This window comes from Manacus vitellinus, unplaced genomic scaffold, assembly GCF_001715985.3.
Source record: "Manacus vitellinus isolate BGI_N305 unplaced genomic scaffold, ASM171598v3 scaffold_64_pilon, whole genome shotgun sequence".
Lineage (NCBI taxonomy): Eukaryota > Metazoa > Chordata > Aves > Passeriformes > Pipridae > Manacus > Manacus vitellinus.
In genome coordinates this window covers 560530-573207 of record NW_021940718.1, presented here as the reverse complement: position 1 = coordinate 573207, position 12678 = coordinate 560530, and the positions used below count along the sequence as shown (strand labels likewise).

The 12678-nt window shown below is 52.8% G+C and overlaps 1 long non-coding RNA gene across 1 annotated transcript; it reads left to right on the top strand.

Moving 5' to 3' along the window:
* Positions 1-2237: 2237 nt before the first annotated feature.
* LOC108641491 lies at positions 2238-9110 on the top strand. The gene is made up of 6 exons (XR_001922023.2): positions 2238-2279; positions 2765-2855; positions 3572-3738; positions 6323-6460; positions 7161-7288; positions 9033-9110. It is a non-coding gene; the product is annotated as an uncharacterized LOC108641491 (long non-coding RNA).
* Positions 9111-12678: the final 3568 nt, after the last annotated feature.

Here is a 12678-nt window from a genome sequence, read left to right as displayed (position 1 = left end):
AGGAGGAGGAGGAGGAGGAGGAGAGCCACGGCCACCTCCCATGGAGGAACCACCTCCAACCTCCTGGAGGGAACCATTCCCCAACCCCTGTACCAGGGGAAGAAGTTTTGGGATCAAAAATTGACCCCGAAGAGAGAGACAAAGCAGCGGGTGGGGATTATTTCACCCCCCCACACTTCAGGTTTGAAGCCTTTAGATCAACCCTTGGAAAAGCAGCTGGGACAAATTATGGGCCCTGACCTGGGGCTGGTGTTTATGCCAAAAGAAAGGAGCCGTGATAAGAGGCCACCGGGGGGCCTGACCTGCTCCAGGGCTTGTTTATATCTCCTCAAGAGCAAAACTTCCCCCCCTTGGTGGGCGGCAGCAAATCCTCCCTCCCCCATCGCCTGTTTGACTTCCCTGGGTGTGAAAAACACCCCAGAGAGACGTCAACAGAGCCGGGCAAGGAGCTTTTGTGGGGTGTTTGTGCTGCCCTGGGGGCTCGGGGAGGGGATTGTTTGGTGTTGTTTGGTGTCCAGGTCGCTGTGGTGAAAATCATCCCTGTGCTTGGCTGCGTCCACACCCTCCTGCCTGCCTGGGACCGGCTTTGCAGGAGGCAGAATTTGGAAGTTCCTGGCTGTGTTTTTCCATTTCCCTGGGGTGTGTTCAGCTCCTGGGGTCTCTGTTCCATTCCCAGCTCCTGGCTGGAGAGGGAGGCAGCAGCTGATGGTTGGGGCAGCTGCTCAGAGGGTGGGAGGGGTGGAAGATGTGATGCCACTGGAGCTCGATCCACGGCCCCAGATGCCACATCCTCACATTTATTGGACACTTCCAGGGTTGACACTTCCCCACTGCCCTGGACAGCCTTTGCCAGGCTGGACAACCCTGTCAATGAAGAAATTTTCCCGATATCCAACCCAACCAAGAAATTCTCCCTAATAACCCACTACTCAAATAATCCAAACTTTCCACTCGAAGCCACCCGGTGCAAAGTGGATCCTTTCCCTTCAGGAGATGCTTCAGCTCCTGGATTAAGGCAGAGCCTGGGCAGAAGGTGGGTTTGCTCTGGTGTTTTATTATCTAGTCATAAACATTTACTCCTGCTGCTATTCCCAAGGCAGAGCCTCAGCTCGGTGGTGACAGCAGCGTGATAAATCCTGCTTCCAGTTCATGCCCCGCTCCGGGAAGGACATTCCTTGCTTTGGGATTCCCAGGCTGTTGACAGATCCAGGCTGAACCCCCCTGTGACCTTGACATTGATGTGTGAAGGGTTAATGAGGGCTCTGCTCTGCCTCCCTGCTCCCATCTGCTGATTAATTCCAGCCAGGTGTCCAAGGGCCCGGGTCTTAAAACAACAACAGCTCGAGTGTCTGGGAACACTTAGTCAGGCTTCACTCTGCAATTCCAAGTATGGATAAATATTTGCACCTCTGTGGCTCGAAGACACCTTGGAGATACGGAGGCAGTTGCCTGAGGAGTTCTTTACAAGGGGAAAACCACGGATTTCCTGGGGAGCAGAGGAGGTTCAGCAGCAGGGAGGACTCGTGGGCTCCTCTTGCAGCTCGTCCTGGGTGGTCCTGGGGGAGGTCACAGGGGGGGTTGGGGGCTGCAGAGAGGGGGGTGTCATCCCACAGCACCTCTCAGGGGATCCAAAGGTGCTCCCACTGATGTTTGGCTCCGCAGTTCGTGGGCCTTGGTTGGTTTGTTGGTTGGTTTGCACAAGAAAATGAGGAGGAGAAATGCAGAACCCAGAGATTCCAGATCCAAAGCCCCTTTTTTATGGGATACCCTGAGTGTGGCCCAGCCATCCCAGAAAATCTGTTTAATTCTGTGAGTTCCTATTTGTAATTTAATTATTGTTTCCTCTTTCCCTATAATCAACCAAAGGTTTCCAGCTCTGACTTTCACCCCCGGGACTGAATTTCTGACTTTCAACAGCAAGGATGACAGAAAAAACGGTGTCTGCCCAGGGAAATCCAACTTTTCCATGCCTCCTTCCTACCTGGAGACTCCAAGGAGGTCAGTGACCTGCTCTTATTCATGTTTTAGCATAAAATCAGGTTGGAAAAGACCTCTAAAATCATCAAGTCCAGCTGTTAAGGTTGGAAAAGATCCCCGAGACCATCAAGCCCAACCACCCAATGGTTTTGCTGATGCTCCTCTGAACTTTTTTTTTTATTTTTTTAGTCTTTTTTTTTTTCTGGGTTTGGGTCTGAAAATGATATGGAGACTTGTGGATCTAAGTCACATCTCCCTCCAGGAGGATGCTGGAGCACAACAAACCAAAACCCACCCCGGAGGTTGTGATTGACTCGATTCAGAGATATCTGGGCTGTAAAATCCTGATTGTTTGGCTAAATAAAGAGCCTCACAAGAGAGCTCTTCCCTCCAGAGTGTGATGGAGTTGCTCTGCCCCTCTGGGGAGTCTGTGGTGTATTAAAACTCCCTTAATAACTTCACAGGCATTTCCACAGTCAAGTGATCATTATAATGCTCATAAAGCACAATCCAGGGCGAAGTATTTATGAATTATTTGACTTCAAGTTGGGAGGGGGGGGAAGAATAAAAGAATAAAAAAAAAAAAAAGAAGAAGAAGAAAAGACCTGGGCTGAATTAATGGCTCTGGGAGAACCATAAATTGAGAGGAATCATATTGCAGAGGGTTATTTTGTGTGTGCAATAAAAAGGAACGTTTATGGCTTCGCGGTGCCTAAATTTGGGTTGGATGTTTTTTTTGAAGCAGAGAGCTTTGAAATAACTTATAACTTTTCTCCTCTCATTTCAGAGTTGCCTTGAAGAGAAACACCAGGCACATTGGATTGAGGCAGGAGGGGAAGGGGAAGGTGGGAGCACAGGGAATTCCTGGCCAGGAGCAGGTGAGGAGGGAGAGCGGGTGCCAAGGGAGGTGCTCAGACACTGGGGTTTGGCAATAAATAGAGGTGATCCCAAATCCCTGCTGTCCAGAGGTGTTCCTGGGTGCTGTTCACCCTCTGCAGGAAGTCTGGGAGGTTTGTCTTCCCTCCTTTCCCAACCTGAGGTGATGTTTTTTCCAGGGAGAGGAAGGGGAGGGAGCCGGGGATCCCTGGGGCAGGCACCCAGCAGGGTTCATTCCAGGCCTCTGGAGCAGGAAGAAGGTGGATCCTGCCCTTCAGCAAACTGGGAGAGAACATCCAGCACATCCCTGGGAGGTGTTCACAAGTGACAGGGAATCATTTCCACCTCTGAGGGGGAGGATGTGGCCCATGGGCAGCCCTCGGTGCCAGATGTCAGACCTGCTCCAGTGCATCCACTGCTGCCCCTCCCCGGAGTCCCTGGAGCTGGGAGGGACTGGAGCTGCCAGGAAAGACATCTGATTCAAGCAGCAGGAATGCAGACACCATCCCTCCTTGCTTTTTGAGAGGGTTTTGTTGCTCCTTTGCTACATACCAAGACCAGGCAGAGCGACCCGAAGCAACTCGTAAATCCTCGTCCCTGCCAGGACCCGGAGGGTTTTCCTCTCCCTGTCAAACCAAGCAATCAAATCCCCCTCCAACATGCTTTTAATTGGGTAACTGAAGGCTCTAATGTTCCCCTCTGGGACATCTGCTTGCAGGGAGATGCTGGCTCCCATTCCCAGCCTGGAATCACTCCCAGCTCTGGCTCCGTGGCACCCACCTGGGAGCGATCAGGGAGCTGCTGGAAGGAGGCTCTGGATGTGCTCCCTCCATGGCACTGCTGGGTGCTGGGGGTGTCCCCCCCCTCCCTGCTGAACTGTCACAGGTAAGGAGGGAGTCCTGGCTGAGTGGTTGTGAGCTGGTGCTAAAAGCCAGTGGGAATTCCCATGAAACCTCTGGAATAAATCGCCCGGGCGTGGAGGCACGTTTGGCTCCTTGCTCTGAAGTTCTGAGGTGACTGGGCTACAAATACCCACAAAAGGTGGGTATTTCCTTCACAGGGAGTCACAGAACCTTTAAGGCTGCAAAAGACCTCCAAGATCATCAAGCCCAAACAACTCCCTTGCCCAAATTATTTTGTGAAGTGCCACATCCGCCTATTTTTGGAACAATTCCAAGCTTGGTGACTCCACCACTTGTCCTGTCCTGGCTCTCCCAGCCCATCCAGCCCTTTCCCCTCTCTTCTCTCTGCTCCCACAGAAGCCCCTGAGCTGGGATAGAGCTGGAATCCCACCAGAACATTCCCACTGTGTGTGGAGAGAGGGGGAGATGCTCCTGTCCTGTGCAGGGCCGGGAGTTGGGCTCGAGGATCCTTGTGGATCCCCTCCAGCTCGGGATATTCAGTAATGATGCTGCTCCTGCTCTTGTCCTGCTCTCCAGCAATATTTCCAGGAGTCTTGCATCCCTTGGGTTCCATCCCAGCCAGGCTGATGATCATTAATTGTATGGGATTTAGCTGTTCCTGACATCCTCAGAAATGTCTAATCCTGTTTTGGAGCTACCTACATTCCTGACCTCTCTACATCCTCCTTTCCTTGGGGATTTTCCTCTTCAGGGTTAACAATTCATTTTAATGCCCCAAAACCTCCCTGCTGGGGGGAAGGTGCTGCAGTGGGAGCCCAAGGGGTTTTAGGGCAGGTGAACTTTGGGGCTTTTTGGGACTTGGGGGAGTGTGAATCCTCAGTGGGTGTCTGTGAGGGAGAAGGAAGCAACCCTAACCTTAACAAAATTAATATCTGGGAGAAAAGATCTTTGTTTATTCCCATTTGAAATATTTAAGTGCTGATTTCCCCCCCTGCTGTGGGTGGTTTGTGTGCAGGACTCTTCATGGCAAGGGTTGTAAAGCCCTGGAACAGGTTGCCCAGGGCAGTGGTGGAATCCCCATCCCTGGGAATGTCCAAAAAATGTGTGGATGTGGGTTAATGGTGACCATGGTGGTGGTGCTGGGTTTGATGGTTGGACTCAAAGATTTTAAAGCTCTTTTCCAACCTTAATGACTCTGGAATTTTAACTCCTCCTTGGGATCTGCTTCCATGAATCCTTGCACCGAGCGTGTGAAGTTGGGATGACACAAAGCCAGACCCCCATGGGGGCTCCTCCACGGCTTCATTAACGAGGGGAACCCAAAATTAACACGGGGCAAGTTGATTTTTCGTGGCTTTGCTGGCTGGAGTTCAGCTTGGAGGACTTTTTAACCTTAAACCAGACGTCTGCAGGTCTGGCTTAAATTACGGCTCCGCGGGCCGTCATCGGAGCTTAAAAGGAGTAGGTAACTGTAACATTTTTGAACAATTGCCCAGATGAAATTTTTTTTGAAGAAGAAACCTCTGTGAGTGTTCGTGGACACTGTGAGGAGACCAGGAATGCTTTGATTGATGAGTGGGGGCCGGGGATGCCCGGGAAGGAGCAGGTCCTTGGCCGGCCTACACAGAGCGAGGGAGGCTGGAAAGACCTGCTGACGTGCTTTGTGGTGGGAGAACTGTGATCCTGATCCCTCTCTGATCATCAAACAGGGCCCAAATTCCTTCCTGATGACACGTGAGGGAGCGTGTTACCAGAGGAGCCAGCTGATGGACTCGGGGGGAGAGGGATGTTGTTTTTTGGGGGAGGAATTCGGTGCCTCCTGGAGGACTCTGCAGCCCACAGAGCTCGTGATGTTTTATTCCCACTGGAGATGTGGCCACTGAAGCACAGAATCGTGGAATGATTTGGGTTGGAAGGGACCTTAAAGCTCATCCAGTCCCACCCCCTGCCAGGGCAGGGACACCTCCCACTAGACCTGGTGTCCAACCTGGCCTGGAAAGAATTTTTAAGGGGTAAAACAACTTCCTTGTCCAGGGGCAAGGACACCTCCCATTAGACTGGGTGTCCAATCTGGCCTTGAAGGAATTTTTAAGGGGTAAAACAACTTCCCTGTCCATGGGCTTGTGGCACATTTTGCAAAATCACTGCATCTCCCAACCTGGAAGAAAAAAAACCCAAACCAGCCCCAAACCACAGCCCTGTGAACAGCAGAGTGTGAAGACAGGGTTGTTTGTGACTGCTCCCTCTTTGACATTTTCCAGGGAGGGGGGAAATAGTGGGAAAGGAGAGACACCATGAGCTGTGTTCTGCTCAGAGTTACCCAAATCTTTACACCCCAGTAAGACGTGACCCTTGAGGGTCTGGCGTCCATGGGAGCTTCTCCCAGGTTTGGTGCAGAGGCACTGCTGACTACAGGGAGTTCTTGACATAGTCAGGATCATAAAATCCTGGAATGGTTTGGGTTGGAAGGGTTCTTAAAGCTCATCTTGTGCCACAACCCTGCCATGGGTCTGCTAGACCGGGCTCTCCTTGCTAGACCAGGCTCTCCTTGCTAGACCAGGCTCTCCTTGCTGCTCTAATTTCTGCCTTAATCCCTTTCCAAACAGCCAGGCTGGAATCAGAAGGGTTTGGGGTTGTGCCAGCCCGTGCAAGGAGCTGCCCTGAATCAACTCCCTGGGCAGACGGACTCGCGTGGGGCTCATAAAACCCCGAGCACCTTCTTGGCAGAGTCACAGTAAATAAGAGTGAGTATTAAAAAAAAAATTTAAAAAAATTGGCCTGGTCTCCTGGGAAAGGGGGAGCTCCTGGCCCAGCTCATTCCCTGCAGTGCTGCAGCACTGGAAAAGGGAATTAGGGCTGAACTAGGGGGGGGGAATCCTCAGTGTTTGGATTGATAAAGTAAAGGGGAAATGGCTCTGTGAGGAGGATGGGACAGAGGGTGTTTTGGGCACTGGGAGATGACCTGGATGTGTCACTGTGTCCCTGCCATGAGGGTGCTCCAAGCCCTGTCCAACCTGGCCTTGGACACTTCCAGGGATGAAGCAGCCACAGTTTCTCTGGGCAACCTGTGCCAGGGCCTGCCCACCCTCCCAGGGAAGAATTCCTTCCCATATCCCATTTAACCCGGCTCTCTGGCAGTGGGAAGCCATTCCCCCTCGTCCTGGCACTCCAGGTCGGTGTCAAACTGGGCTGGTGGCACAGATCTCTGTGATCCAGCCTGGCAGGATGCTCATGGAGCAGGGAGGCTCCTGCCAAAGCTGCCTTTGCCTGGCAAACGTTTGACGCCTCTCCGAGGGGGTGCTGGTGCATCCAGGATGTTTCCATAACTCAGGCACCAAAAATAAGAGAAGACAAAAATAATCCCCAATAAAAACTCGCCTCCTAAAAGCAATAAATAACCCTGAGCAGATGCTGGCTGCTCTTAACCCAGTTTTCTACCAGCAGGCCTGGGAGGGAAAACACCAACTCCATCTTGCTGGGAAATGGGGCTTCAGCTTCATCCAGTTTTTGGCCTCCCAAATCCAGCAGAGCTCTCCAGGAGCAGGACATCCATGGACAGCACCACAGCACAGGTGAGCTCCCTGCCCAAGGGCACCTCTCCAGCCTCAGGGTTCTGCTGGCAGGGGAAGTTTTGCTCTGGAATAACCAATTTTGACTCCCTCTTCCCCGTGGCTGCCACAGCGGCGCCTTTTTGAGCTCTGTGAAGTGGGTTCATGGGGAAAAGCCTCCTGCAGCTCATTTTAAGCAGGGAATCACAGCATGGTTTGGGCTGGGAGGGACCTTAAACTCATCTCTTCCCACACCCTGCCACGGGCAGGGACACCTTCCACCATCCCAGGTTGCTCCAACCTGGCCTTGGACACTTCCAGGGATGGGACTTCTCTGGACAACCTGTGTCAGGGCCTCCCCACCCTCACACCAAGAGGATTTTAGGGCTCTGCATCCCACTTGAGTTGGGACTCACGAGATGTTACAGCCCTTGGGGTGTCCCAGATCCAGCTGGACCCTCCGTGCCCGAGGAGGAGAAACCTGTGGGAAGCTGGTTGAGCAGAGGGGGCTGTGCTGTCCTTGCTCCCACTGGGAGACACCAGGGTGGGCTCCAACTCCCCCAGAATTTAGTGGCCCCTTTTGGGTCTCCATCTGGAGCTGATGGAAGGGGATCCCTGTTCACAGTAAAAGTGTTTCTGGAGGGGTGCCCTCACCAGAGTAAATTGTTGGCAGCCACGGGCTGATCCTCTCTTCATAAACAAAGGGAAGGAGATAAAAGCAGCAGCAGCTCGAGCTGCCTCCACCTCCCCCCCGGAGCATCCCGGAACACCCACCCCACATCTGGAGCTCATCGGGGGCAGGACGGGGATGGGAACCAGCTGAGCCTTCCTCCAGAGTGTGGTCCTCGGGAGGGAGCCCAGGCAGGGCCCAGTTTGGGCTGGAAGCCTGGCTCAGAGCTGGGGTGGCCCGGGGAATCCTGGGGTGGGAGCGTTGGCTGTGCAGGGCCAGCAGTTGGACTTGTTGATCCTCGTGGGTCCCTCCCAGCTCAGGATGTTCCATGAGGGGGAAAAGTGAGGTGGTTTAAAGGTGAACCAGCAGGGGAAATGAACCCAACTCAAAGGAGAGATTATAAATCAGAATAACAATTTCATAAAATAATACAATAAATACGATTATACAGACAAACAGTTGGTTTTAACCCACAAAACCCAAATGTATAACCCAGCACCCTGGGGCATGAACAGAGTGGTGTTCATTTGGCCCCCTGAGTCCAAAGTAAAAGGAGAGGGAAAAAACCTGTTGGTGAGAGTGGTGGTGCAGTCTACAATCAGGGTGTTTGCCACAGGCTCTAGAAGGAGGTGATCTGGAAATCTTGGAGCAGGCACCTTGAGCTTCAGGAGTTTGTTATCAGCAAGGCCAGTTTGAACCCATTTTTTTGCAGCCAAATTGCAGATGGATTTCTCAGTGCAGAAAGATTTTAGAGAGCAAGGGAGGAAAAAAAAAAACAACCCTGCGTGGCCACACTGGAAATGTTTGTATTTTCCATTTGCAAGAGGAACATTTCCCAGTTTAAGGGTTGGAAGCCAGTTCTGCTGAGAAACTCGAGGACAGCGTGGAACAATTAAAAAAATAAACAGGAAAACAGCCCAATTTGCTGCAGTGAATGAATTTATTTCGGGATGAAGTGTCTTGAAATAAATGAAGCGGAGCCCCCTGGTTGGCTCCAAATGAGATCTCAGGAAGCTGCTTGTCTGCTCCATTTTCCCCTTCTAGACCCTTCCCTTGGCTTTTCTTGGGGGAAAGAAAAGAGAGATGTTGTGTTTACAGGGGGTCAGTGCCCAAATCTGCTTTCTCCTGGCAAGCTGAGTGTGCAGCCAGACACCTGGAATCTCCAGGGAGCAGCTCATCCAAAGGATGCTTTGGGAAGGTGTGGCCCGTGTCTGGTAAGTCCCAGCCTTCCTCTTCTCTGTTTTGGGTCGTGATTTCACCCCTGGGGGGGGCTGGGACGTGTCTTTGCAGCCCCTGAGACCTCGGGGGGTCCCTGCCAGGGGCTCCAACGTGAGCCCTGAGGGAGCTCAGGGAGCTGGTGGGATGTGCTGTGGAGGGGATGGAAAAGCTGCTGCTGGAGATCACCTCTGCCTCACCCACTCCTCACCCCCATCAGCCCTTATTGGGGTGCCTGGACCCCACATTTGAGCCTCAACTCACCAAACCTCATGGAAACAACTGTAATTTTGTCTCCTGCCCCCATCCTAAACGTTTTTCAGCCCTTGGCCATTGTTTGAGGGTTATTTTTTGGGGGTGGAGGCCGAGAGCAGACAACTGACAAATCCCCCTTAATCCACCTGAGCTGATAAATCTCTTGGTAAATCCCTCCCCGGCGCTGCTCCCCTCCAACAAACCTCCTTGGCACCATCCATCAGTGTCTCCAACCCCTGGGTGCCTCCTGGGCCCTGTCTGGGCAGGGAAAGCCTCTCATTTATAAAACTTGGGGACCTCCCACAGCTTCCCCGCGACCCCAGCCAGGGGGTCAGTGCACTGAGTAAACTGGTTGAGGGGGCAGGTCCTCCTATTTATGTGGAAAGCCATTAGCAGGGAATCTCTTATCTCCTCCCTGTTGGAGGTGGAGGTTTGGGGTGATGGAAGGGCCTTGGGCAGCACTGGAGCTGCCCCTGGAATGCCCCAGCACGCTCTGCTTTGCCCTCCACGCTCCTGGCTGGGTTTTGCAGCAGGTTCTCAAAGTCATGGCATGAGAGCAAAGGGTGCCCCTGGTTCTGGGAGGCAGAAAAAGCACATTCCCAGAGCCAGGAGTGTGGTTACTCCCTCTTTTCTGCTCCTCTATCCAAACCCAGCACAGGAAAATGTTCCTGTTGGCCACATCCCAGTTGCCTGTGCACCAGGAATGATCCCTTTTAAGCCCAGGCCCTCCCTCACCTCACCCACCAGGGATGTCTCCACATTCCCAAGGAGCTTTTGTTCAGTTTAAGGACCCGGATCTGTTGGGATTGTTTGTGCCAAGATGGATTTTGGAGGTGTTGCTTTTTTTTTTTTTTGCAGTCTCTGCAACCCAACCCTGACACCATCACATGGTGATTACTAAATCCTGAGAAATGTGGGATCTTGGCTCTTGACCTGGGAAAAGAGTTGATGATTTCAAGGAATGGGCAGGACAGGGACAGCTGGGGGGAGCAGAGCACTGTGTGTTGGGCTGGGAGCAGGGAAGGGAGCACAACTTTTCTTAGGAAACACAGTTCTTTGTTGAATTTCCAGATATATTTGGGCATGTTGGAGACACACACCATTGCTGATTCCCAAGAAATAACCGGGAAGAACTCTGGATCACTTCAGTGCTATGTGTGAACACGGGTGGTTCAGCTCTGGGTGCAGCATGAGTAGCTGTTGGGTTGTTTTTCCATGTTCTCCAGAGGGAAATACCACTTTCTTGGGAATAAAAACAGCTCCCAACCTTCCTGCACCACTCCCTGCCTCTCTCCTGGGGGCTGGAATGTGTGGGGGGCAGCAGTGGGGCTGCTGGTTTAGGCTCCCCAAGGAACCAGACCCGTGCTAAGGGGTGGTGTTGCCCTCCATGAGGGCCTGAAATCCTGGAAAAGGCACAGGATCTGTGGGATAATACAGAGTAAAACCATGGGGGCAGTCTGGGGAGAGACAGTGGGGATGAGGTCTGGCCCACTCCAGGGGTCTGAGGGGATGCAGGTTTTGGGGGACTTCTGGTGCTCAGGGCTCCCATCCCAGTCTCCCTGTTGACATCCAAGGGCTCTGGATTGATAAATTGGTTTTTAATGGCTGCATCTTTCTGCCTTGCTGTTGCTGGGCTGTGCCACGAGCCTGGGGGACCAGGAACCCACTGCTGGATGCCAACCAGGGCACGTGGTTACACGAGGAGGCCCAACCAACACTCTCAGCATCCTGGGACCTGTTGTTTGTTGGGGGTTTGGGGCCCTCCCATCTCCCTGATCCCATTCCCTGGTGTTGGAAACCCACACCTGAAACTCAGCAGGGTGAGAGCTGCTTTTAACATTTCTTTTATGCCTGCAGGGAAAAAGGCACCATGGTCGTGTTTGTACCTCCCCAGCCTACCCACTGAAGTGTTTAGGATTCCCACTGGATCCACTTTGCCTCTGGATGATCATCTCCCAAAACATCTCTGCTCTTGGAAAGCCTCAACAGAATGTTCTGCAAGAGCTGAGCAGGGAGCAGTTGGAGACCACAGCTGTGAGTGTCCGGGCAGAGCTCCCTGGTGAGTCTTCACAAAGGAATTCTGCTTTCCTCCCACTGCTGTCCCTCTTTGCAGCCTCCCCGGAGCCACTGGAGCAGGGAAGTGCTGTGCTAGTCCCTGGTAGCCTCTGCAGAAGCTTTTTAAAGGAGTTGGAGGGACACACAGATCTTTTTTTGTTGATTTTAATACAAACATTAAGCTCCTTGATTCCAGCAGAGATCCACTGTGAGCCATATTCCCTATCCCCTTGGAGCCTGCCTTTTCTGGGGATAGGGTGACTGATTAGGTAAATGTTGGAGCCCTGGGCTATGGATTTGATTCCTGTGCTTCCTGTGCAGTGGGTAACAGAGCCAGGACACAGGTCTGAACATCCCCCTCTCCTCTGACACACACCTTGGCCCGTGGCAGACGTGCAGCCCTTCAAACACCACCTAGAACTGGTCCAAGGATGGCCCAGGGTGGAGACTATTCCCAGCAAAAAGCCTGGATGTGGCTGCAGTTGAGGGAGAAGCGACAGGGATGGGAGCCAAGCTGGGTCATTTGGCTCCAGGGACACCAAGAACCTGTTGGTTTAGTGACATCCATGAATCCTCTGTGTTTGCAGATCCATCGTGGTGCACCGACGGTGCTCTGAAGGTGAATGGTCCCACCTGTCCAACTGCCACAGAATCCCAGGATCACTGAGGCTGGAAAAGATCTCCATGACCACGGAGTCCCCCCTGTGCCCCCTCCCCACCTTGCTCCCCAGCCCAGAGCACTGAGGGCCACGTCCAGTCCTTCCTTGGACACCTCCAGGGGTGGGGACTCCAAACCTCCCTGGGCAGCCCCTGCCAATGCCTGAGCACCCTTTTCCATGAGGAAATTCCCTCTAATATCCAACCTGAACCTCTCCTGGCACATCCTGGGGCTGTGTCCTCTTGTCCTTTCACCTGCAGTGTTGGCAGAGGGAGCTCAGCCCTCGCCCTTCCCCACCCTCACCTGGGTGAGACCTCGGCACCCAAAGCTCCGCCGGCTCAGGAACAGCAGGAACCAGGAAGCTCCTCCAAAACAAAGCATTATTTGTCTTCAGATTTCGTGATTATTCACTCCTCATAAAACAATAACTCTTCCTTGTCATCCATGGTCAGTCCTGCCAAGTCCATTCTGTCCTGTCCCCGCTCCAATCTCCCACCACCTCCGGGACGGAGCGATCCCTCCCCACGTGTCACGTCTGCCACTTGGAACAGTTCTCAGTCC